Genomic DNA, 27,704 nt, shown 5'->3' on the forward strand with positions numbered 1-27,704 from the left:
TTATCCTTTCATTTCCAACCCTTTAGAGTCACAAAAATTTCTTTGGTGTGGTCCAGTACTTCTGCCATATGGTAGGCTCTGAAAAAATGTAATTAAATTTGGAAAAAAAAAAAAAAGGAAAGCAAGGGATATTGAAGATTTTTGTGCAAATTTGGAGTTATAATTTTATCAGCTTTATGGAGAAAATGATACTTCTCAAAGAAGTGTCTCAGAAATGTGGCCATCAGGTAGTTAATGGTCATGCTCTGGACTAAAATAAAAGGGATTAAGTGAAAAAATTGTGTTACAGATATTGTCCAAAGACATCCAAACCAGAAAGGCAATTTCTTCTTTCGAAAAGCAAATACTTATTAATTTTAGGGTGGAGTTGGGCTTTACTCACTAGATGTGTGGGAGAGCAGTTCAAAGTCTCTCACTGAATTTTGGGGCTATAACAAAGGTAGTGCCAGAGTCCTAAAAGGAATGAAATTAGCAAAAGTAAGGGCCCTTAGTGATTTGATATTTACTGAGGGAAACCAAGTAGTGGGAAATCTAATGAAAAATTGAACTATTTTAATCATCAAATTCACAATGGCAAGCTGGGCCACAGTGGCTCAGCAGGCAGAGTTCCCGCCTGCCATGCTGGAGACCCAAATTCGATTCCCAGTGCCTGCTCATGTGGGGGGAGGGGGGAAATGACAAAGGAAGGCACAAATATTTCTACTGAGAAGATAGGTAAATTGGGACTTCTCCAATAGCAAGAAAAAATGTTAAAATGTGATGATTTCTTGTCTTCAAATCATTACTATTATTGTTTTTGTTGGTTTGAGTGGAATGTATGCTTACTGGTGCTTTATGTCAGTAGAGGACCAGTGAGGGGATTTTAGAGGTAAGGGAATCATTTTTGAACGAGGAAAAGGTAGACATGGAATATGTCTATGTGCACATCTTCAAGCAGAAAGAGATTTATTTTTATAGCTAGACATTGCCTATCTACATATCTGGGAATAGATAAAATAATTTTCTAAAATCTAACTCAGTTTTTCATTCTGTTGAAAAATTAATTTTTAACTAATTTTCTCAGATATTTAAGTTGAAAGTCCTAAATGCCAGAAATGTCTTTAAAATATTAATATGGATTTCTAAGATAATAATGTGGAGAAGAAGGTAAGTGGCTTTTGTAAACTTTGTGTTATATACTTGAATCCTACTAGCAGCCTTCAGAGGGGAAGGCTTCTTTTTGGTACATGAGATATTTAGACAAAGAGATATTTAAGGAGCTTCTATTTTCTCAATTACAGTGCAGAAATTTGAACCCAAATCTCTGGGACACTGAGATTCCCATTCTCTACTGTATCACCAGTTTTCGGAAATCTGAGCAATGTAAGAAATTTTTCTAGGTGATCATTTATGTACATATACCAGTTATTGCTACATGGTTCAAGAGGTTTGTGATAACATTATTAAAAAATAAGGTTATTTATTCAGTCAATGATTTATTTTGAATATACTGATAACATATTATTAAATGCTAATAAAGAGGTGCCAGGAATACAGTAATGAGTGAAATAGATGTGATTTTTCCCTTCACTGAGTGAATGTCTTTTTAGGAGATATTTGTTAGTAGAACACTTAATGCAGCAAGTGAAAGTGGATGATATTTTATTTTCTCATCATTTCCAAATGCAAATAAGTGCATCTTTAAAAGTAGATCTGGGGTGGTGTGACAGTGGCTCTCAGGGTCAGAATTCTCACCTGCCACGCCAGAGACCCAGGTTTGATTCCCGGTGCCTGCCCATGCAAAAAATAATAATAATAATAATGTAGATTTGAAACGTTTCCAAGGAGAATGCACTTTCATTGAAAAACACATAATGTGCTTTTTAGGTCCAAAAAAGTCAACTTTAGGGTTAAAAGAGGTTTTTACTTGCATCTCCACTACAAACACTGAGCATGTATGCATATACACAGACACAAACAGAACATTTACACACCCATAAACATAAATGTGAAAGGACCAAATTGCACCTCTGGATTAGGCTTTTTGAAAGTTCATTGCTATTATTCAATTGAGTAACAATTATATTCCATGTTTTTTTCCTTAGTGATTTTCAAATTGTGACATCCTTCATATTGTGTGTCATCATATTATTATTTATGAAGTGTCCTATTACAGTTATTACTGGGAACTTTGGTCAGTTTCCAAAAACCACATAAGATTTATGTGCCAGGTTTTTTCCCATTTAAAAAAATGCTGTAAAGTTTGTATTTTCATTGCAAAATACTAGTCTCTTAAATATGTATAACCCATCCTCTGACAAGTAAAATATCTTCTGACAGTAATGGAAGGTCAAAGTAGAAGACAATTTAGTGTTTAGCATTAATTTCACAGCTAGATATTCAGAACATTTCATATATTTACATCTTGCCAGAAATATTTAATGAAATCATCATTATGTATTTTCTATCATGTAAAAAAAATCCTCTTTCCATTAGGAAATTATAATTGATGAAGAAATCATTTTTATATGAAACAAATTAATGCAAATTTGAAAGAAGAAAAAACTTAATAATTGTCATGCCACATGGGTAATTATCTAGAAAGAGAGAAAAATGCTAAATAACACAATAAATAGTTGTAAGGGGAAAACTTGGCAATGTTTAAATATTATCTTTTGTGGTCAGACCATAAGCACAAAAGGAGAGAACAAGGAGAGACATCAATTTGTGGTTTAGAGTCCACTTAAGAAAAAATTGAAGAAATATTAAGGATTGAAAAATCACAAGTTAAATTGTCTTCATTTTCTCCATGAAATGCTACAATGTATGGATTTAAAATATTGCTGATGTGACTAAAATACATCTCACCTGAAATCATAGCCCTCCTGGGAGACTGGATGATAACAATTATTTTTTCTTTAGAAAGTATATTATCATTACTTTAATTGGAATTATGATTACTTGATGAAATTCAATTAATGCTTATTAATAATGACCCAACAGAGAATGCATTATAGATGGGCACCCAATTATCTCATATTCTTATGCTCTAAAATACACATGGTGGAGAAATGAATATAGGGAAAATACAATGATGAAACATGGTTTGCTGGAAGAAAATAGCCCTTAATTCTCTTTAGAGTTTATTCTATTCTGAGCCTTCATAGATAGGAATAATTGTGATAATTTATTAAACATTGATAGCTCTGAGAACTAACCATGGATGTCTCTTCAGGAACTTCATTATTTTTTTCTTATGGTGATGCCTGTGCTCTAGACCCTAAATTTATTAAAAGTGTGTTGTAAAAACATGCCACTCACTAAGACAGGCTACTCTTTAACTGTTGCCAAGTATGAGCTGTGACGCTATGGTAATGAAATAGGTTTGCCATTCAAACATGTCTTAAAAATTTAAAGTCTTATGAATTGAATTGTCTGATCACGATGCAGAGCTACTCAGAGAACAAATGTTTAAATTGTCATCATTATGAGATGATAATTTAGCCAATATAGCTACTTTATTATAATCTGGAGAATCATATATGCGACAGAAACCAGATCACCTGAAATTCATAACAGAATAATTATACATTGGTTAGTTAGGTGAAAATTGAGAGTTTATGCATAATTGGTCATTTCAGAGACAATAGAATAAACGTAATCTGCACAGCAAAAAAAAATCATATTTTGAGCACAATAAATGAACACAAACTTTGTGCCAGGAGTTGTTCTAAATGCTCTACATATGTTCTTATCTAGTATCAGATCTTCCCAATGGGATAGGCACTGTGTATCCCTATTCTAAAAGCTTATAGAGTCCAGAAGGTAAATTCGAAAATCACGCAGCTAGTTGTTAATAGAATTGAAATTTGAACCTGGGCAAGCCTAATCCAGGGTTTATACTCTTACTGTATAGCTAGATTGACAGTAATCTGTAATTATCAGTGTGGTAAACCAATTTAGACATGTCCTTAATCTTAGCATGCATTCCTGTAGGTGTGATCCCATTATAAATAGGATTTCTTGAAGATGTTATTTATAGTTAAGATATGGTCAATTGAATGAAGTTGGCTTTTAATCAGATTACTGGAATCCTTTATAAGCAGAAGAAATTCAGACATTGTCAGAGAAAAAAACATGGAAGGAGCAGAAAGCCAGAGGGCAACAGAACCCAGAAAGAGAAACGAGAGGACATTACCCTGTGATGCCAGACAGAGATCCAAGGCAGATACAAGCCAAGGAATCCCAAAGACCATCAGCAGCCAGTACAGTCATGTTGCAGACTTTGGAGAGCGCACATTGTCTTGCTGATACCTCAATTTTGGTCTTCTCCTAGCCTCATACCTTGATTAATCAATTTCCATTGTTAAAGCCAATGCATTGCATAGTAGTTTTCATAGCAGCCGGGAAAACTAAGACAATCGGAGATTTTAATTATAAATCAAAGGTTTTAGGTGAGAGGAATGAGGAGTCAGGGTAAATACTTCAATTCTTGTACACTGCAGTCACTATGTTCAGCTCTTTAGTATGATATGACAAATAGTGGACTCCATATAGAAACTATTTTTTTAGGGAGTAAATTTTCAGTTGCTTTCCCCTTTATATCTGCTGTGCTAAAATAGCCACCCCAACTCTGAGCAGAAGCCAGCTTGGCTAGGGCACTGAAATCTTGTTATGTTCTATCAAGGGGTGTCTAGATCCACTTCCGTTGTACCTCAATAGAACCCTGTTCTAAAAGTTGATAATGCTTAGACTTCAGTGATTATATGCTGAAATTTCAAGATTCCTGATGCCTCCCACTGTCATGCCCATCCCTTTTGCTGGATATTGGGCTCCAGTTGCTGCTGCATTTAACCCAATCTCATGGCACCCCATTTGGAAACTCTGTACAGAAATATGAATTGCATATCTTAGAACCATTACCTAAAGTCTGGTCATTTTTCTCTGTGTTAGCTTTCTTTGGCAACCTCCACCTGCCTATGTAACCAATGTAACAATTGGCTGTCATACAGTGTGTTGTGCTAAAGTGTTATCACATAGCAAAAATAACCTCTATAATAGGGGCTTTTAACTTTGAATACTTTTCTCAAAGGGTTCTGTAATAAAAAAATATTCATAGGCACTGCTACTGACAGTGCTTTTGCCAAGCAAAAGAGAAGGGTGATTTGTTGTTTAGACTCCTGAATTTAATTTTCTAAACCTAGAGTTACACGTTCCTAGAATTATTGAATTAACATAGAAGAATTAATTTTAAAGTCATATAATAATCTCACTAATTGCAAAATCCAGTGCCTCTTTATCAAAATCATTTTGTAAGAAAAAATACCTATGAGTAGAATAAAATATGCCTGAGGGAAAAAATGATTCTTAATAGCGTAGTCTACAGTATTATCATTCAGTAGAAATATAGTGTGAGCCCATAAATGCAAGCCATACATGTAATTTTTAATGTTTTATTAACCATATTAGAAAATTGAAAAGAAAAACAATTTTAATATTGTATTTATTCAATGCAATATATCCCAAATATTTTCACAATATAATCAATAAAATGGTAAGATTAAAAGTCAGATATTCCACATCCGTTCTTTCACATGACATCTCCCAAGTCTGGTGTGTATTTTGTATTTACAGCCTTCCCAATTTGACCAGCCATATTTCATTCATGTGGCTCATGTGGCTAGTGACTACTAAATCAACCAGCTAAGTTTATAATAATAAGTGACCTTTTACAATTTTAAAATACGGTGACAGAGGAAAATACTTCAGTTGGTTTTGATGGTTTATGAGAAGCTGGTATTAATGATCAGATTAACAAATAGAAAAATGTCTCCTGAGAAGGTGTATCTAAACATTAAAGGCCTGAGAATAATAAATTTTGGTGCATTTGATCCGTATAATGTTTTACGAAACTTTTTTAAAAAATCATGCACTGAAAGTGATTATAAAGGGGTTTAATAGTGGTGTGGGGCAGTCTTTTTGAATAAGTGCAGTTAATTGTATAATTGAGTCTAGTAGGATCTTGTAATTTCTGAAAATGTGGCAATCTTCAGCCTTACCTGAACTAAAGTATAAAATATCACATATTAGATAAAGTATCCTGGAATAAGTAAATAAATGTTATAAAGTCAATAACAAAACATAGTAATTAAGTGGTAAATACAGCTATAAAGATAAATACCAATATTATGTGTCATAAGTAGTGCTTGCTATCAGCAGGTAATAATATATATTGGAATGTATTCCTATAGAGTACACTAGATAAAACAAGGGTTTCAGTGCAAATTAACAAAAGCAACAAAATAAAATAAATTCAAATGAATCCCTGCTACAGTACAAGCAGACCACAAATATTTTAGAAACAGTTGGTAGAAAGCACAGGATAAAATAATAAATTAGAAAAATACATTTCTGTGGATATTAATAGGTAAGGAGCATCAGGGGAAAAAATGAAATGAGTATTCATTAAACTTATATGTCATTGGATATCCCTATGAAATTTCTGTTTGCTGTATCACGTGGCTCTCAGCTCATCCTGTATATACACACCTTTATCGTTATTTTTTGTTATTGTGTTTTATTCTTTTTTTTATTTTCCAAATGATGACCTTCCAAGGTGCCATTCTCCAAATCTCTTACCTAGGACATTTTTAATGTGTACATTAAACTTGAATCTCACATCGGAATGATACCTCAACTGTGTTTGAGTCATAGGTTATAGTAGTAAAGAAATTTTAGGTTTAAACATTTTAGGGGAAAACACTAATTTTACTTCCAATGAGCTGAGCCTTTTCAAATTTGAAACCTAAAGCCACATTATGATGAGTTCTCTACTATGATTTACCACCAGGGGGTACCATCACTACTATTTGCCCTAGTTTGAGCTCCTTAAATGCAGAGTAGTGTTTGACTGTGTTCTATAGTGCCAGAAATATTTCACATTAAAATGTATTTTAGAAAAGGTCTCATCAAGATTGGTTGAAACTAATATAATTAAAATTAATGATTTCCTCGACCTAAACATAATCATACATGGAGAAAGAAAGATTTTGATAAATAATTGCATTGCTTTCTCCATGTTAAAGGAACTGTACCCTTCAATTTAAAGAAAAAGCACACTATTTCTTAAGACTTATGGTCTCTTTAGAAGACTGTCTTAAAATCTGTCTGTAAAAGTAAACATTTATGAGAACCACAATGTTTTAGATGGAAATAATTTTTCCAGAAATGTTGCATTTTTACCAAATGATTTTTCCAATAATTTTGTATTAAATCTCTTTTTTTGTCAAAGAAAATATAGAGAAACACACACTAACACACACAGAGGGATAAAGGAGAGAGAGAATGAATAAATGACCAGATTGCTGATGTAGAAAAGTGAAAGGAAGTTGAATTGATATTGCTCCCTTAATTGCTGTGTCAGATTTATGAAAACATGGGCTATAGGGTCACAGAGAATGGATTAGTACCCCATCTGTACCTCTTACTTGCATGACATTCCACAATTCATTTAACCATCACAGGCCTGTTTTCACGTCTTCCAAATATAGAGAAAATAGTAACTCCTTCTTGGTCTAGGGCAAAGATTTTATCATCTTATTTATCTTTGCCTGGAGGTAAGCAATTTACCTAATACAAATATAAGTGTAATAAACAACAGTTAAATTAATGAGTAAATAATATATATCACACAACCAACACAGTTCCCAGAATACTCTAGTTGTTCAAGTTAGGGTCAATATGTTTTGCCTACTAAGTTATTCTCATTAAATTAAGCATCATTTAAATATCACTTTCTATGAAATGTGTATTCTTTCATTTCTGAAGTTCTGCTTTAGCAGATTATCTTATATTGTTGCATTTCAGCTACACATGCTGTTGAGTTATGAACTGTTATACTCATACTTAGACAACCTACATTTTAGTAACTTTCATTTTTCACGAAAGACAATGACACTTTCATTAAATCATGAATTGTCCTTGTCAGAATTAAGTATAGAAGAGTATGTTCTGCCAAACTTTGAATCAATTAGAATTGCCTAGACCCTGCATTTGAGCTTATTGTGATCTGACTCTCATTTATTCTTGGCACAGTACACAAGGTTCACGTATATTGAGACTCTTTGGGAGAGCAAACAGCCCCAGGATTAAGTAAACCCGAATAAAAAATATTTACATGAGTGCATTTTACTTCAGCTGTGTGCATATTAAAAAATAAATGGATAGCATCCTTGGAAAAAACATGTTGGGAATTGCAACGTCTAAAACATTTATAAAATAATGTGTGTGTGTTTATTTTTAACCAAGGAACTAAAATTTTGTAAAGATTTAGTTTTGAAGTTTTTGGTAAACTTTTGTATTTTAATAATTTCTGACATGCTGTTGGGTTTTATATGGCATGTAACTTTTGATGCTACTTATAGCTTTGCTAATACTTTGATTCTATTGATAGGTGCATTTATTTCTGAAAAGTGATTGGGTGTTAGAGAAAACCACACGAACATTAGTTTTACAACTTAGGGACAATAATTTCTTGTAGAACTATGGCAAGGATATATATTAATATATATTATGTAGTGTTTAAACAGTATTTGAAATATACCTATATTAATTAAGCACAATTTTAGTTATTTTGATTCCATTTTGGCAGCTTTAATTTCTAAAAATCATAACTCATTTTTTCTTCATAATATTTAGATCATCTTACAATCAAATTAGTTTCTAGAATTTTATTTGCAATGACTTATTCAATTATTATACAGTAAAGAAGCATGAATAAAATAGAATAAGACATTTTATGTTTTGTTTGACATTTTATTTGGCATTTAACATATTAACTTCAGTGAGAATTGAGGACTATATTTAAATTAATAGCTAGGGTGATCCACACTTCAAAAAAAAATCTTCACTATGACCTTGAAAGCAATGTATAGTAATAGGAAAGACAGGAATAGGGCTGGAAATAGAATATCTTCCATTATACATTTCCATGGAGTGCTTTAAAGGCATGTGGAAACTACCCAGGTGCTATATTCTTGAAAATATCAAGTTTTTCAGTAACTGCAGTCTTTATAGCTCAAAGACTGTAAAGTAATGATTTCTCAAATTTCCCTTAAAACATCCTTAACTTTCCTTAAACCTCCATTCTTAAGCAAGGAACCATGTTGTTCCCCACTGCCATGTCAGACTCATCAGAGCATTTGAAATAACTCATTAGCATAATCTCCTGTCTGAAGAGGTCATTCTGTGAAGTGCTTAAGCATAACTTTATGGTCTATATCTATTTCATTAAGAAATTAATCATAGACTGATTCACCTAAAATCTTTACCACTTTCTTTATAAGTTCTTTAATAAGTGAATTTAATTCCCCAATTAAATTTTAATATATTTGAGGGAAAACTTCATGTTCTTCTATTTCTTTACGTCCATCATGATCAACTAAGATGTTGCTGTTTTGTTTGGTTAAACTAGACATTTTCATATATACGATACCTAATTTGACACTTTGTTAATAATGACCAACATATATTGAGTGGTTAGCATTTCCCAAAAACCCACCTGGTAAATGTGCATTAACTTATTTATTCTTCACCATAATCCTTTGAAATTACACCTATTTTAGAGATGGGGAAACCAAGGAGAAGGGTTAGCAACTTGTCCAAGGTCACATAGCTAGTAAGTAGCTATGCTTTTTTAGCATGGGGTCTATGGACCTTACAACCCCAGAATATCATGATTTTAATGCCTTTGATTTTTCTAAATGTATTTTCCTAAATATGCAACTTTCTCCCCCAAATCTGAACTCTTCTGAAAGTATGGTACAAATAGTAATGAAAATGGAAAATATTAAGTAAAGGGAATAACAGTGTCACTATGCCATTCGTGAAAGTCGTGTAATGATAGAGTGTGACCTGAAGACAAGGTGAAAACATTGAAGTACCTTACATACATACCTTGGTGATGTGAAAAGAGGACTCATACCAGCCACTCTTAAAAGACTGTTTAATGGGCAGAACTCTCAGAAACAGCTTTGCTTCAGTTCCAGATACTGCTAATTCTCTATAGATAAGGAAATGTTCAGGCATTACAAGGTGTCATTCTGGGAAGAAGGGTATGAAGATTATGTGATTCTAAGTATATAGAGTTCTGGTGCTTCAGTTAAACTGAAAGGTAGAAATTTAGTATGACCTGAAAAGTGGATTGCTGCTGATGATCATGATCACCATCGCCATGATAAAGAAAAGTACAACTTTACTAGGAGCATCTACAGTTTACTGTATTTTGAAGTCAATAATATAACTCCGATTTCACAGGTCAGGAGACTGAGGCTTGGAGAGCCAACTGACATTTAAGGAGAGCTACTATGCTGGTGAAGCGCGACCTGCATCTAGACATTTACTCCCAAATCCATGCTCTTTTTCTTTACACTGTAGACATCTTATCAGATAAGTACTGTGTTGGTAATTAACAATTATACTCTGTAGGTGAGGTGTGTAATCAATAATGCTTGTTAAAGACAGATCCAGCCTACAGCTATCTATCAGGTAGGTTATTGGTTTAACACTTTACTGCAGAACCAGGGACTCAGATTAAGATTCTTGTCCAAGTGGGTGAAAACTTCACCTGCCTCTACGGAAAGAGAGAAGATTCTAGGAGATATCAAAATTGTCCTGGATCAATTACTATGTGCTATTGTTATTGTTAATTTTAATTCAGAAGCCTCATCTCGTCTCTTGATTGATTAGGAAGCTTTCTGAAAGCCTTGTTAAGCCCTATTTCATGAGGCCACATTGATATCTATTTCTCTGAATGTAAATACAGGCCTCCAGGTTTAGAGTTATTAATTATTTTATCTCTTTGTCTTTACCACCTCCAGGCTATTTCTTGGGAATGGGTCCTTTTTCTTTGGATTACAGGATCTCCAGGCAAGAAGAAAGCACTATTGGTTTTTACCTCCCAATCCTGAATGTTCAACTTTACTTTCCTCCTGTTTCACCCTATTAGGGATTTCAGGACACCATGGAAATCAAGGGGACCCATTCCTTAGAAAAAGAATGGGGAGCCCTGTGTTAGGGCTATATTCAGACTTTGGGAACTCATATTTTGAGAAGGTAAGATTTAAAGGGAGTTGGCCAAATCATTGATTTCTACTTCTCAGAAAATCCCCATATCAATAGAAATTGATGTTTGGTGATACAAATTCTGCGCTAAAATATTGCTATTCCTTTGACAACTAATGAAAAAAAAAAAACAACCCAATACGTTAAAGAGCTGCTGTGACACCATTCAGTAATACACAGTCTTATAAATCTAAATTACAGAGTTTCACATAGTCTGACAAATATTAAACCCATTACTTTAAAATTAGCTCACTGATTATTTCATAAGAAGAGTAATATATATTTCAGGTTATCTTCCACTTCTAAAAGAGCTATTTTTATATCTTTGTATAGCTTTGCAGGTATGTCTTAGCATTTGTTCATTTACAAATTTTATATATTTAACATTTGATTTACTTTAGGTATGTTTGAAGAATAATTGGAATTTCTATGCTAACAGAAACACTGTAATGCATGTTAAATATAATGATGTATATCAATCCTAAAGAACAATATTGAACTTTATATTACAATTATAAGATTGTGTATTTAATGAATTTCTAAAGCTTTAAAACCTAAATAAATTCCATAAGACACTGGGGCATTTAATAAAAACACATTTACTTCTGTTATGAAAACCTATCAAACTACTGTGACTTAAATTTTATGGAAGAGACTGTCTTTGAACTACTGATTCTTATGAATCATATCCTAAGATGATAACCTGTGATTATACAGAAAATGCATGTGATATTTATTAAAATATAATAATGACTTTGTTTCAATAAATTTATTGAATTAATAGCTGTATATGACTTTATTATGTGAGTGGTTAATGTCATATATTGTGTTCATTTTACTTTTTTTAGGAAACTGTGTATGCATATGTGTGTATATTTTTATCTCATCAAATATTATGTAATGATATTTCCAGATAGAGGGAAATATATTGCATTGTATTCCATCAGATCAGGTTTATCTATAGATATTTTAAAGATATTTCCTTTTAAGGTTGTTAAAGTAATCGTTAAAGTTGAAAATATGGTTGTTCAACTTTCTTTGACATATGCAGCTGCAGAAAAGAAAAGTTCCACAAAATAAATCTTAGAACCATTTATGGGCTAAGAGTTCAACATTAAATATTGCTTTATCAACCAAAATAAAATTAGGACATAAAGATTTAATAGGACCAAAATGTTAGAGTTGAAAATATAACTTTCGAAATTTTTTATTCTGAAATCAAACTAGCATGTGTTAAAGCAATCTGAAGCACAAATGCAGTCAACATTTTCAACTTATTTTTCACTCCTTGTAAAATTATTATCAAGTTGAAATAGAAGTTGAATGCATTTAAAGACTTTTTGTGTAGCAAATGCAGATTTCCTTCAAAAACTACTGTGTAAACTTTTTTTAATAAAACAGATATCCTTTCCATTCATGAAAAGGGTGGGTAAAAATGAAACAGTTAAAAAAAATTGGACTGCAAAAAATGTAACACATTCACTTTTACTTAAGTCATTTTTTGGTTGTTGTTCTTTTGTTCTGTAATTGATTGCTAGCACCCCCTTTAACCCACCTTAAAGGGCAAGCAGGAAATTCATGTTTTCGTTCATCAGCCCATCCCTCTGAAAAGCGTTCGATATTAAAACAGTTTGCAAGGAGCAAAAGCAGATGAAACAAGAGGCCCAGCTAGACTGTGTAGCAAGGTTAGAAGATACGTGCAAGATTGCCTGCAACACGCACCGGGTCTTGTTCCTGCCCAGTATTTGCATGGAGATATCAAGTTAATTAGGGTATGACTGTTCTTCACTTTATATGTGACCTTTTATTATATCTGTGGCTCTGTAGTTCATGTTGTGTCATAAAGCTATGGGAAAGTCTCTCTAGCTGTTTGACATAAACTGCAAAAAATTAAGCATTGATATTTCTTTTTGACTGAAGGTTTTTAAAGCAGCAGAATATGCAGGGGCAAAGTTGATGTGGTAGATTTGCTGTGGGCGTCAGAATTTTTTTTCTAATCTATTTGTTCTCTGCTTTCACTGATGATCAGGTGCTACCAAGAGAGTTGCAGAAATGGGTGGGGTGTGTGGGGGGTTAGGGGGGTTAGTTCAGGAGGAGGTTACATGGCAGAATTCCCACGAATGCTGGCAAAGGATGAAAAAGATAAAGAAATCTTGTTTTTCTGAACGAGAGGATTCTCTGCATGACTTCCCCACTGTTGGGGTGATGAGCTTTCAGGCAGAGATTTTATTAACAATTCATATGGAGATTGAGAGCAGCAGAGGAGCAGATTCTCACATAAACTTGATCTGTCCATGAATGCAGTTCTCTGTTTGCCCTGACCCTGCATGGCTTAAGACACTGCCTGTGAGGCCAGTATGCCAGACACAAAGAAAGAAATGAAAAGCAAGCACATTCCAGGAGTCTGCACAAAGGAGCCCAACAGTTTCTAATGGTCTCCCCAGAGAGGATCTTATCTCTGTGTGTCCAAAATCCTCTAAAATGTTTATTTGTGCACCTAAAGTTTTAAAATCCTTGTGGCTCTTCCTCCAGCAGTATTCTATAGTGGTGCTTTGTTGGGTTTAAAAATTTTGTTTTCTGAGCTTCCTGGAACTAGAAAAATATTTGCATGGGTACATTTTTTGAAGTTTTGCTTTAGAAGCCACTGGACTTGTATTGTTTTACTTTGCCAATGGACAGGGACCTTGCAAAACGAGTCCTTTCCAGCTTTTGAAGCAAGAGCAACATTTAAAAACTTGGTTTGACTTTGTGATGAATCATTATGACACTGTACCTCTGAAACTTGTGACAGAGCAAATATCTGAGATAAAATTGACATGGGGTCGCAAAAAGGGACATCACCAGGCTCCTGAGTACAGACAGCAATGCTAGATCAGAAGACGCAGGAAGGAAACAAGTGGAGAGAAAAGTTTGAGTGAGATAAATGGGCGAGGAAGACTAGGGACATTATGATGTTTCTGCAATTATTGGCAGCTTGCTATATCTAGAGGTGTTATAAAAATATAATGACAAAGGATTCCAAGATATTTCCCTGTAACTTAATCTACTAGATTTTACTGGTTAATGATTCATAATGTGGGAGTAAGATATCTTTAGGTTTAGGGAATAAAGCTTGGTTTTATATGAAATGGTGTTTCCATAGATGCTTAAAAATCAGAAAATCCAGATACTTGACAGACTCTTGAAGTTTTCAATTGTGCTTACCTGTTTAAGTTGCTTCAAAACTTTAATGTTCATGAATTAAATAACCAGTAGAGGAATGCAGGAAAATGCCATTAATTACTATAGATTTTGTTTCTTTAATTTTGTAGTGATTTTATCTCCATGAAATTAACTGTTTATTTAGGCTAATTGTCAGTAATCGGTGCCAAAAATCACATTGTTTTTCTATTGCTTGATACAAATTAGCATATTCTCAATATTGGCTCAGTCATGTTTTGTATTATATCCTCTATGCTTAGTGAAATGCAACTTAAAAAAACCTGTGATAAAATATTTCCACTAATAATTAAATATTTTCAAAACAGCTTTTCATAAGTTAATTTTAAAACTTTGAAATTGAAGGCAGCTTTGATTATAGGTTTAAGTGGTTTCATGAGATTTCAACTGATTTTTCTGATTTAAATTGAATTTTATTGGACTCGTCTTTAAAATACCACTATTATAAACATCAACTACTTAGTCACATGTATTCTCATTATTGTATATATGTCTGAAATATTGAAACTAGCATTGCTGAAAAAGCTTTTGTGAGGTATCACTGACTGAATGGGATTGTCTTCTCATACCTGATGGTTAAATTGATTTACATAAGATGCAGCATATTATTTATTCTTGTTTTCTAACTAGTTTTTTTGTTCTTGTTTGTTTTTTGACATGAGAATGTTTTCTAAGCACTATATTTCAAATGAAAATATATGTGAAGAACTAACATGAGCAAAGCTTGGTTTTATGTATTTTTCAATATAGAAAGCTGTATTCCACACAGATAATAGGTTGGAAAGAGGAAATAGGACAGTACTATAGTTTTTAATGTGAGGCTTCACGCTGATGGGAGAAAATATTGTAACACTAAACATCCCACTAAAACAATCACAGCCAATATATATATTGCTCATATTTTTTCTTAAAATAATTCTTCTCAATGGCCTCTCCTATGATTTTTATAAATCTGTAAATTGCAAAAATTTTAAAATACTTTAAAGTATATTTTCCTTGTGTCTTTTGCTTACTCTAAGACCAACCAAGAGTCATTTTGCATTTTACAACACACTGTTTGTTTCAAATGCTTCCTTTCCTTATAACTTAGAGCTGAAGTTTTCACAATTATCCTGAATAAGTTTTACGAAGCAATTAGAAGAATAATTGCCTATTAAAAGGTGAAGATTGGTTTGAGCAGGGAGAGAAGAAACTTAACTTTGAAATTGAAAGCATTCATTGTTAGCACGACACATATGCACCAAATCTGAAATTAGAGAAAACTTCCAAAATACGTATCTTGGCAAGGGGAATTGTTTAAATTTTCTAAAGCTGTCAGTCCATTTTCTCAATTTTTTTCCTGTTAAAGAAAAACTTCAAATGGAAAGCTTCACCTTTTGTACAAAGTTGAAATGTTTTATTATTTCAGGATTGTTCTACACTGTATAACCAGAACAACTCAAAAGCTTCCAGGAGGGAAAAACACAAATGAGAATCTTTCTATCATTTTAGAATGTCCATAGCAAAGTGAAAATAACTATAAAAAAAATCTATAGTTGTTCCTTTTAAAAAAAGAATCTTTTGATTACAACTGTTATTTGAATACCCATTCAAGCTCTTTTGTAACTTGTTGTAATAAGTGCATATCTCCTAAATGAAGAATACTCACGAGGGACAAAACTGAAACATAAGCTATGCTTAGATGCGGCATTCAATAGGATTAAGCAAAGTTATTATTTTTCTTTTCTTTTCTTGCTCCAGAAAATAAATTCCCCAAGTCTGTTTCAATACACCACTTCTTGGTGTATATCCAATGATGATCTTTTATTTCTTATATAAGCTTCAGAAAGTTAAAAATTATCATGTTTGAGGCTGACTTCAAATTTAAGAATGATAAAATATTATTAAAGTTTTTTGAAGAAGATGATGCTTTCCGTTTATTCATCCTTTCATGTTACAGACTTTGGGGAGTAAAATAGGATAGGGTTTTTCTTACTTGAGTATTTTAAATATTCAGGGAAAACATGAGAAGGGAATTGGGCCTCTGTTAATTCTATGAGCCACATCCATGGGCATTTTTAAGAAAAAAAAAAATAAGTCTAGTCTGATTCTTTCATAATCATGCTTGACAACCATATAGACACCAGCATAGCCAGCATGGGTAGCAGTCAGCACCACTGACTGCTCTGGTCACAGAATGCTTTTATAATTGTAATCAGTTTCTTTATTGAGTCCAGGCTGTGCCAACACTCCTAATTAGCCAAAGACTCATTTTAAAAATTAAGAACAGCCCACACCCAATAAAATCAACAACAATAACCACCCCACAGCATTAACTATGTCCTTTGTGGGAACTATGTAGCAGTTGCTTTTGGCTCTTAGGCTGAACTACATGGCATAAATAGGACAAGCAACCTCCCCGATGGTGTGTGCCGGTACATCTGGTGGACCAGAGCCCTCTTTGGTTGCCATCAGCAAGTCACCTTGGGTGTTACTTTTTTTTTTTAGTATTACTTTTGATTAAAACAATTTTTTTTCCAATATTCTCACTCGTTTAACCAACTAAAGAAGCATTCACAACAAATGGAATAAAACACGATCGGGAGAGAACATATTTATTCTAACTTAGTTTTACTTTACGTTGCTCGTGTGAGTTCCACATTCCATGAAACTTGACTTTTCCAGGCAGAATGGCCAATGGCTACATTAAAAAGCCAAATGAAACAATGGGACAAGCTTTGGGGATGCTTTAGCATTTACTTGTTTTAAAATGTACTGCCTAACAGTTTTATATGTCTGTCATTATGAGCATAAATGCATATGAGACAAATACCACTCTTTCTATTATGTCCACAGTTTCTGGGTCCTTTTTCTGCATTGGGAAAAATCACCATTGGGAACTTAGGAAACATTTACATGACATCAAACGCAGACCTCAGCAAGTGAAAGGTAGATTGAACAGATTTGTTGATGCATGTCACGTGTGTCTTACCTGGGCAGGCAGTCATCAACTCCTGCTTCAGGTGGCTAGTGTCTGCAGGAGAAGCCAAATTGTGTGTGCTATGCTTTTTGTAACAAGTGACTGTTTGTTTTCATCATAAATAATAATAGAAATGCAAGTTCACCTGTTCTAGAATCCATGAGTAAAATCTACAACCAATAATTATTTTGCAAATTAGCTGTCTACCAGCTGAGAAAATAGTATTCTTTTATTTTTAACAAGGACAGGTTAGTTAAGATGTTATCTATAAGTATGACAACAGAACAAATTGAAGCTATAAATCATGCTTTGGAGATATTAACTGATTCTCTAACGATGAGATGTGACATTTATATTTTGTCATATTCAATGTATCATTTTTGTAAATTTTTAAATATAAAATTTTAAAAGACCTTACACATTATATGATAATCTTACACTCTAAAACATGACAAAGGAGTAAAATTACATAGAGTATTTCTGGGAAAACATTTTTATATGAAGTGTCACATGCCATTGTAAAGTAGCTATATGAAGAAAAGAGAAGTCACCTGTATCTAATTCAGTTTCAAAATGATTTAGAGAAAATTTCCTAGAATAAAGGAGAAAACTTGCATTTAAAAATTATACTGAAGGCTTAATTTTATTTTAAAATATGGACTTTTGTTCCAGGGATAACTTCTAACAAGCTTAAGATGTGGAGTATTAAATGAATTATTGCAACATATAGCTTAGAGTGTGGCCACATTGTAAACCGTTGAAGGCATAAAAACACCAAAGCAGGCCACATGATTTTAGTTAACTCACATATTGAGGGTAGGCAATTTTTAACCTTCTTGATTTTAACATGTGCAGTTTTGCTCTTCGGTTTACTTCTTCCTTTGATCGATTCCCAGGCAAAGCCAGAGCTCTTCAGGAGAAGGTTGAGATTATAACAATGTCAGCCTTTGCTTTTAGCAGAGTGATGAGGTTATCAATAATGCATTGGAGATCTTAGGACCCTTGTATACACGGACCTCACAGCTGCCCCGGGTTTATTGTAGGATTTGCAGATTTCGGCTGAGATGTCATCACATCTGCATTTGAGCCAACCATTGATGCAGTTTCAAGAAATCTTGGGAGCATAGGGAGAGCTGGTGAGATTATTTAACTGAAACATTGCTTCTAAGGTTATTTAGGGGATGAGACTACATCTATGAAATTGCTTTTTTAAAGGAGCTTATTCAATACTCCTTTAATAACCTTTTGTCTTCCCAGTTCCCTTCTCACGTTTGTAAGTTTTGTTGCTTCACTGACAAGTTTATTCATATCCTAACAGATTGTCTGGCAGCAGGGTTCATGTACTTGGGCATTCTGGTCACGGTGGTGGCTGAGAGTAATAGAGAGGGGGAGTGAGTGAGTGCGGAAATGCAAAGCTGTCTCTTGTTACATTTTATCGATCTCATTCTGGTGTCATTCAATTAAGACAGAAATGTGATGGAGAGTCTCTGCACAGATTTCTGGGTTGCTCTCCATCCATTCCAGATAAAGCTTTTGTGTTTTATTTGGGGGGATGGGGTGGGGAAAGAGCACGGGCAAGTGGGAGAAATCAAAGATGTTATGTGATCTGAATTACAAATCAATGTCTCTCTAAGGATGCTCCAAAATATCAAACATGCCATGTTTGTGCTTCTACATGTTTCCTCATACACAGAGTCCTGCTGTTGATGTATTGGGGTGTGTGGGGGGGGGGGAGTACTAGAATTTAAGGTAGGGTTAGTTCTTGTTTATTATTTTCAGAGACATATGAACAAGACTCCTCCTCCTACCAACCCAAGATAATTAAAAAATGAGCCACATGAATTAAAAACTAGAGCCAAACTAAAACCATTCTTTGAAGTTTGAACAAATGAGAATTTAAAAAAAAATTTTTTTATGGGCCATTGAGACTACCTTGACTTTTTTGTGAATAGATTTTAGAGCTTGCAAATGACAATAGGAGGTAAAGCTTTTTAACTTAGAAATAAAGCATTCCATATTATTGCAGTGCTCCCAGGAATGTTGCTATTGTGAGTAAAATATCAGAAATTTGGAATGTATTAAATCTGATCCTTACTCATTGCTGACATTTTTCCTTAACTATGTCATTGCCTCCATTCCCTGTGTTCAATTTTTTTTTTTCTTTTTTTTAACATGGGCAGGCACCGGGAATCGAACCCGGGTCCTCGGGCATGGCAGGCAAGCATTCTTACCTGCTAAGTCACCGTGGCCCGCCCTCAATTTTTATTGTTTTTAACTTTTTAACTTTTTGTTGTTTGCTGCCTGTGGGAGTAGTCCATGAATGTGAGAAGCTGTAAAGAAAAAAAAAAACACACACATAAGGAAAATGTTTCATATTTTAAAGATGTTAATATAATGAAGGTCAATATAGCATGAATGCAGGTTATGCTAAACAAAGTCCCTTTAGCTCCTTCCAAAACAATGCCAGACTCAAATTGAGCATTCAGAATTTTCTAATCAAGGTTTAATGGCTTCTGAAAATTAGTCCAAACTAAAAGGCAGTATGGAATACAAACAAAAGCAAGAGTATTATCATCAAACTGATTTGTTAATGCCAGGCTCCTTTATGTACTTAGTATATGACCTCACATATAACACATAATCCTCTAGTTTAGATCTTAATTCCTTGATCTGAAAATGGAGATAATAATAAACAATTACTGTGAAAATTATGAGATTAAAAATGTGGAGATGATTACTCCATGTTTGTCCTGTGTACTTAATACATAGGAGGCATTCAACAAATACATGTTAGTTTCATTCCCATCTCCCTTTCTGGTTTTGACACTGAGAAATTTTGACCTATGTAAAGTTTCCCCAATCATTTAGGAAAGGACTGTAAGAAAAGAGAAATAATATGAGTAGGCCCTATCACTGTGATTCAAAATTTTATTCAGGTCCTAATTCACAGAAGCTAATTTACCAGTCTGTGGGATGTTACCCAAGAAATTTCTAATTATTCACTAAAAGTTTGTCCTAAAATTGGGTTATCTGGAAATAATTCTATATATAAGGTCTTTTTTCAAAAAATATTTTTACTGACAAATCTTCACACATCTAAAACCCATACATGGTGTACAATCAATGGCTCACAATATCATCACATAGTTGTATATTCATCACCATGATCACTTTTAGCACATTTGCATTACTCCAGAAAAATAAATAAAAAGGAAAAACCTCACCTATCCTATGTACCTTACTCCGCCCTCTCCTTGACCTGTGTATTAGGTCTTAATCCATGTTGTATTTGTCAATGATGTTTTGAATATTAGACTTTGACCTTGAAGTTGAAGAGCAGCAGTTAACTAGAAGTTATTCATCAAATTTACAAAGGTTAAAGGGCACATGGAAATGATCTAGATGGAAATTTGATAGCCCACCTTGCAACCCTCTCAGTGAGCTAGAAAAACAGAATCTTGTGTTGCTCTTACAAACAAACTTGTAGGCATTTTTTGAAGTTAAAAGTAGTTGAATTGGGTGGGTTCTGGTTTTCTTAATGCCCACCTCCCCCTCCCTTCACTGATGATGTATTTCTGAAGAAAAACCATCTTCATATGTCAAGGCTTACTCAAATATAAATCACGGTTTAATTGGCATCTGTTTATGGGAAATACAGCAATAAAGGGTTTTAGCTCAAATTTTGTTATTTCTTCAATTTCTACTGTGTGTGCTAAGGCTGCTTAACGCATCCTTTCTGAAAGCAACCAACACTTAGAGTGAAGAGATGAGTTAATGCATTCCTATAGTCTCACATGACTATTTTGCACTCAGTTAGTATTGAGGGAATTAATGTGTTTGTGTGTTTTTATGGGGGATTAATAAAAATCTTTTTACTTGTTTCTTAGTAGATATATGTAGTACTCTTTGATGTCCTAGGTTAATGTTCATTTTCCCCCAGTGAAGTAGGAATTGCTCTGTTGTGTTTAGTAATTCTAATATACTCCCCTACTTAAAAAAAAAAATCTTTTCAAAGGTTTTATTATAGAAAATATTAAGCATTTTCAAAACAGAGAAAATACTATAATGAACCCTCACTGCTACTACCCAGATCCCAAATTGTACAACTCACATCCAGTTTTGTTTAATTCCTTACCTCCAATTTTTCTCCATCCCTGTTTATTTTGAAACAAATCCCAGGTGTCTTAACTTTACTTCTCTAAAAATTTCTGTGTACTTTTCTAAAAACATAAACACATTCTCAATTACCTATTGAGAATTTACCCCAGATGTTCAGGTATAATCTGGGGCAGGAGTGTTTCTCTACTCTCTTAGGTCCAGAGAGGACCTGGAGAACTGCTTTCTAAGATGCACCACATTCCACAACTGACTGACAGAATTTAAAATCGTGCATGTGTATGTGTATGTGTGTTGAACTGCAAGTAATTGTTTATTGCTTACAAGAGACTAGACTAGGATCTTACTTTATGCATTTTAACACATCATGCTCAATTTTAGGGTAGACTATAATAACCCAGTACTTGTGACAGTATTGCTAGTCTTTCAATTCTTAAAAAAACTATTTGCATGGTGATTTATAGGAATGTTAAGCACCACTTGCTAATAACATTTTCCCTTTTAAATTTTTGTTGTTTGCTGCCTTAATATAATAATAAAGTCTTTGTGGTTTTTTTTTTTGCTTTCATTTTTTGCTTTACAACTCTTTATAGGTTCTTTATCCAGTTATAATATAAGCATTTTGAAGTAAAAATAAGATTTATACATACTATGAAAATACAATTTTTTTCCTATATTCTTCTCTATTCTTATTTCTGTTCATCAAGGAGATATTAAGGGTGATGCCATCCTTAGGCTCTTGCATTTCCTTCTCTATAACATTTTCATTTAACAGTACATATCACAGAATAAGAATCTTTTTCACAAACATAGTTTTTAAACATTCACTCTACATTTATTGTTTATACTTTAGGCATTCTGTTGAGTGTGAGGTATTAATAATTTCAAATAAAGAATTATTTTTAGTTAATATTAAATTTTATATTCCACTTTGTGTCTGTCTTTAGGCTTGAAGGAATCTGTTGGGTATCTACTTTCTCTGGCCTTCTTCTTGGTTCTAAAAGACACAATATCCTTTCTACATGGCTTATCGGCGATAACTTCATGGTTTAGAATGTTTCTCTAGTAGTCCATTACCACATATCTTATACAGATTGCTTCTTTCCAACTTAATCGAAAGTCTTTTAAACTATCATCTTTTGATAAGGTCCCAGCCTAAGACAACTTCAATTTGATTCTCTCCGAATTAGATGCTGATTAAATTAAATCCATTCTCTAATGTTGGATCTTTCTCACTCTTGATCTTTCCATAAGTTTTTTTTTTTTTTAATTCACTCTTTCCTCATCTCTAATTGTGTTGGTGACTCTTTGGACTTGGCATAAACCTAACTGGTCGTATGTCCCATGCCTGTGCTTTTACCAATGAGGATTGTTAGCCCCAGAAAATTTGTAATTACTCAAATTCAAGAGAAATCTTAGGATCAATGCTATCATCTTTTTTTGGAGTTTGAAGGGCAGAGTTTCTTGAAGAAGAGAACTGTTCTATTTTTCTTTCTGTCCAGAGTATCTGGCACACAGGAAGAGGTCATAAATACTTGTTGAAATAACCATGAATCTTGTGTCATACTTGAAGACATATTAATATGAGTTCAATTTAATCTTCCCAAACACAGATGTGCTAAATTATGCATTCTTCTAGTGTAAAGAGCTGTTTTAATGGTATTTAATTGCAGCCTGATAATTTTCTCTCCTTTGAGATTCAGTTGTTGCAAAGGAAAGAATCAGGGCCCTATTTTTCCTCAGACCATTTTTTGGTGATAAGTATTAGCGTTAAATTTCTCATGACTTTTATATTGGAGAAAGGGGTCTACATGTAAAGGAAGAAAGGAAGACTTTTTCCTTGTTTGTGGAGTAAGAGTCTTTTCTGAGAATTCCCGATAGTAGGCTATATATAGGAATCCTTCAAGTCATTTTGGTAGCAAAAATGTAAGCAGTATTCTGCTAATTATGTAAGATATGCCCCCCAAATTGCAGCCAAAAATAAGATACATATGAAAAATGGAAATTCTCCATGTTGACAAACTTTCTTTCTATGCTCTCTCTAAAGGCTTTTAACTCCTCTCTCTCCAAAATCCAATTTACCCATATGTCCCCACCTGCTGTCAATAATGAGCATAGTATCAGCTATTTGGCTGTCCACTTGAATTAGTTAAGTATTGAACCATATTTGGTTTCTGACCACTGGGCACAGCAAGCATTCTAAAAGACTGACTTGTAGCAGATTGACTCAAAAGTGTGGGAAAGGGGGGAGTGTATCTGGACAGTTGGTCCAGAGGAGTAGCTATAAAGCAAAAATGGAACCGTTCTGCTTTCAACTTGTGACTCAGACAAAAGTAACTTACAAGTTTCTGTTAGTATTTGGGGAAGTCTTAAAATACAGACATGCACTTTTTGGCTTAATTCCTGTTATGTTTCTTGTAGTCTATCAGGTTCATAATGAAAAAGGTTCACTGATTTAGACTAAACCTCAAAAAGCATCTATACCTTTGTTGACCCAAATATTCCAGGCCTCTGATGTGTTTAGCCAGAAAGCTAACTTGATAAAAGCCTTGAAAAATAACACACAAATTCAAGTTCGCAAGAGACTCACTGTTAGAAAAAAAGAAAATGACCACAGATAACATATGTTTGTTAGCTGGTTAATGGATTTCTTTTCTCGTTAGAATTGTCAATTTAAGGAACCATGCTCATGTTTGTATGATACTTCTGGATTATAAAATCAAATTAATGTTAGTGACTATCACCCAAAATTCTAGTCAAGTGAGTGAGAGCCTCAATTTGATTGGGCTCCAGCTTCCCTCAAATGTTGCCTCCTCTCTTTTTAGTATTTTCATAGACTATCAGCATTTCTAGGTAAAAGAAATCATAAATCATAGGAATGCTTGGTGCAGTTCAAAATAAAAATAAATAATCAAATAAAACTTCAAAAGAACCAATCAACATCAACAAACCAAAGCAATTTTCTGGTACACACAGGTATATTTTCTGGACCTTTTTGTTTGCTCATCTGTTTTTAGCATGTAGCAATTTACCTAAAAGTACAGAATGAAGTAGAATTAGACTAGTTATTATATTGCTTCCAGAGTTAGCAGTTTATGTTTGCACAAATGTATGATGACAGCCCCCCAAACATTAATAGCATTTTATATCCTTTTTTAATTTCAGATGTCTTTATGATTTTTTTCTGAAATCAGCAAAAATTAATGAAAGACTTCCTATTTGTTAGCACTTTGCTCAGCACATGGGACTGTGAATGCACAAAAGGCATAGCTTTTCACACTAAGCAACTTACAATCCTCCTAAGTAGAAAGGACCTAGTAATAAAATGGTAATGGAAAATGTTGTCATTCTTAGTGCTAAAGAAGTGATACAAACTGTACCCACTTCAAGACTTCAGAGGAGATTTGGGCTCTTTTATACGTGGCTTGGAACAATCATAAAAGATGTTGTGGAAGAAATGTGTTTGAGAATGCTTCTGAAAGAAAGAAAAAGGGAGAAAAATCAACAAAGAAAGAAGTCTCAGCCAATTCTATAACTCAGCTCCCAACCTCCACATGGTAGGAAAGCATACATTATGCATGGAGAAAATGTACCCATTAAATTTCCCCCTGGACATCATAAGGATGATCCTGAGCACACACACATCAAGATTAACAACATTTGTTGCATCTTGACTCTCTTGTTGTATGTAGTAACTAGTTTGAATTACCCAAATCAAACCACATGGCCCAATCAATAAATTCGTAGGTTTGATATAAAATAGTAGTGGCACTCTCATATTTGTATGTGGGGCAAATCGGTGATTGGATATATGTAGGGAGGGTTTTTTTCACATATTGCATAAATCCATGGGTACTATCTATCTGCAAACACCTTTTCCATCTTTTTAGATAAGGCTGGAGATTTATAGATACGAAATGAGAAAGAAATGTGTATAACATACCATAAGAAGATATGTGAAGGAGGCTCTTCATTTTCTTCTCTTCCACTCACAAAATTCTGCACCTTTCTAAGTTTCTCTATCTCAATAAATGTCATCAACATGTACCTACTTTCTCAAATACAAAATCTAAGTGTAATCTTGGATTTCTCACTTTCTCTAATGCTACATCCTTCCTAAGAGCAAGTCCTGCTAGCTTGACTTTCAACTCTGTTCCAGTATAACCTCTTCTCACTACCTCCTGGGCTGCCACTCTTCCTTGAGTCACTGAACCTTTTTTGTAAGCTATTTCAACAGTGTTCTAAATGGTGTTTCCGTTTCCATTCTTTCCTCCATAGAGTGAATTTTCCAATGAAAACGCAAGGTGAATTTTCAAAAATGTAAGAGTAGGTAAAGCACTCCCATCTCTTTGTCTTTTTCTACTTTAACCTACATTATGAGGCCTTTGCTTATTTTTATGACTTCATTTCCAATCACTCTCCCACTTGTCTGTTAGGCTTTAGCAACACTGACCTTGATGAAGTTCCTCTAACATGCCATGTTCCTTCTAGCCCCAAGGACTTTCCACATATTTTTCCATCTGCCTGGAACGCTCTTCCCCTCAACTTTCATATAGCTTTTTCCTTATTTCATTCAGACTACTGCTAAAATATCACTTCCTCAGAAAAACTTCTCTGCTCTCCTAAGCACTACTTTAACTCATTACTGTATATCTCCTTACCCCATTAAAATTTTTTTTCTTCATCATACTTATTATTACCTGGATTATATATTTACTTATTTGTTTATGCTCTCTTTTCTTAATATAAGTCCCTTAAGTGCAAACATAATTGCTTCTCTTGCTCAGCTCTGGTATCTCAGAGAATTCAGGGCACAAAAGTGTCTTATAAGTATTTGTCGAATGAATTAAGGTAAGTGGAATGTAGTTTAGGAGGATTCATCTAAAGGAGTAAGTAATTGTTCTGTAGCCTATAGGACCAGGATTTAAATCTCAATTTCGACATTGAACTTCTGGACTTGGGGAAATCACTAAACATATGAGTTTCATGCTTTATAAAATGAGCTTAGCATTCCCCATCGGACTGATCTGGTATAATGGACATTATGAACACAATGACTATCCAATAGGAAATGCTCAATGATAATAATGATATAATAGTAGTAGGAGATAATAATACTAGTGAGCATAAAAATGGTAAGAAAGTGATCTGGATTCTAGGCAATCTACTTTACCGAAGGAGCATAAAATGAGAAGAGCCACTCTTTAAAACATTATCAGGCACACTTGAATAGGCACCCTGGAGAAACAGAGTGAGCATCATAGTTTAAGTAGTTTAAACTTATATGAGGCAAAACATTGAAAAAAATGCATGTAGGGAATAATCTTACATTGGAAGAGAAATCGATTCAATGACCTAATGTATCCTTTTATTATTTCAGGAGTAAGTCTGTATGTTTAATTCATAGAATTCTTCACTGCTTCTGTGCTGGAATACATTTAGATGAATATGCACTTCTATCAACAAAATTGGATTTTAAAAAATCACACCAAGTATATTAGTACTGAAAGCTTCTTATGTATAATATACTAAACTTCACTGACTAGATTAATTCCCACTTGCAAGTTGTGCAAATTAGATTAAATGCCCTTTCCTCTCTTCAGATAACATTGCACTGTTGTAGATGTAATTAGACTCATGACTGCAGCACGGTAAGCAGAATATGGACTGGGTTTCAGCCTCACTCATCTCCTGTCCTGCCTTTTACAGGGCACAACCCAAACGACCATGTTACAAAATACTGGTTAATGATGAACATGTTGGCAGACTCAGATTCTGGATAGAGTGAACTGAAGTTAGACCCATGGTTCCTGCTGTATTGTGGCTTTCTTTAATTGGAAATTTTGAATATTACTCAGAATGAAGGAAAAGCATGATTCCAAAGGCAGAAAAAAAACCTGTTTTAATCATATCATGTTCAAATGTGGCTCATAGAAGATTATTATTAACTCAAACTGCTACTGTTTGTTATGGTAAGGAGGTCAGCATGGAGTAGGGTTTGAGTAATCTCTGTTACTTAATGTGTACAGTTTAATTCTAATAATCCTTATCGAACATCCATTAATCTATCAGACATTTCAACATGTCAAAATATGAGTAAAAATTTTCAGACTTTATGAAAGTCACAGCTAAAGGATAAAATAACTGTATGAAACAAGGTGTGGCAATATAGATACCATGATGACAATGCAAGCAGGAAGAAGTGAAGGTCCACATGCTGAGAGGTGAATCAGAAAAGGTTCAAAAGAGAACTGGTATGTGTTGTGTTCCCAACAAGGGTAGGGTCATGCTATGTATATATTTTTCTTTT

General features: G+C 33.8%; 1 protein-coding gene across 1 annotated transcript in view; it reads left to right on the forward strand.

The window, feature by feature from the left end:
• LOC143648541 (uncharacterized) overlaps nucleotides 1-27,704 on the forward strand; it is a 367,651-nt gene that overhangs the window by 82,022 nt on the left and 257,925 nt on the right. The gene's annotated exons all lie outside the window — the stretch shown is intronic.

The sequence above is a fragment of the Tamandua tetradactyla genome, chromosome 10, assembly GCF_023851605.1.
Source record: "Tamandua tetradactyla isolate mTamTet1 chromosome 10, mTamTet1.pri, whole genome shotgun sequence".
Lineage (NCBI taxonomy): Eukaryota > Metazoa > Chordata > Mammalia > Pilosa > Myrmecophagidae > Tamandua > Tamandua tetradactyla.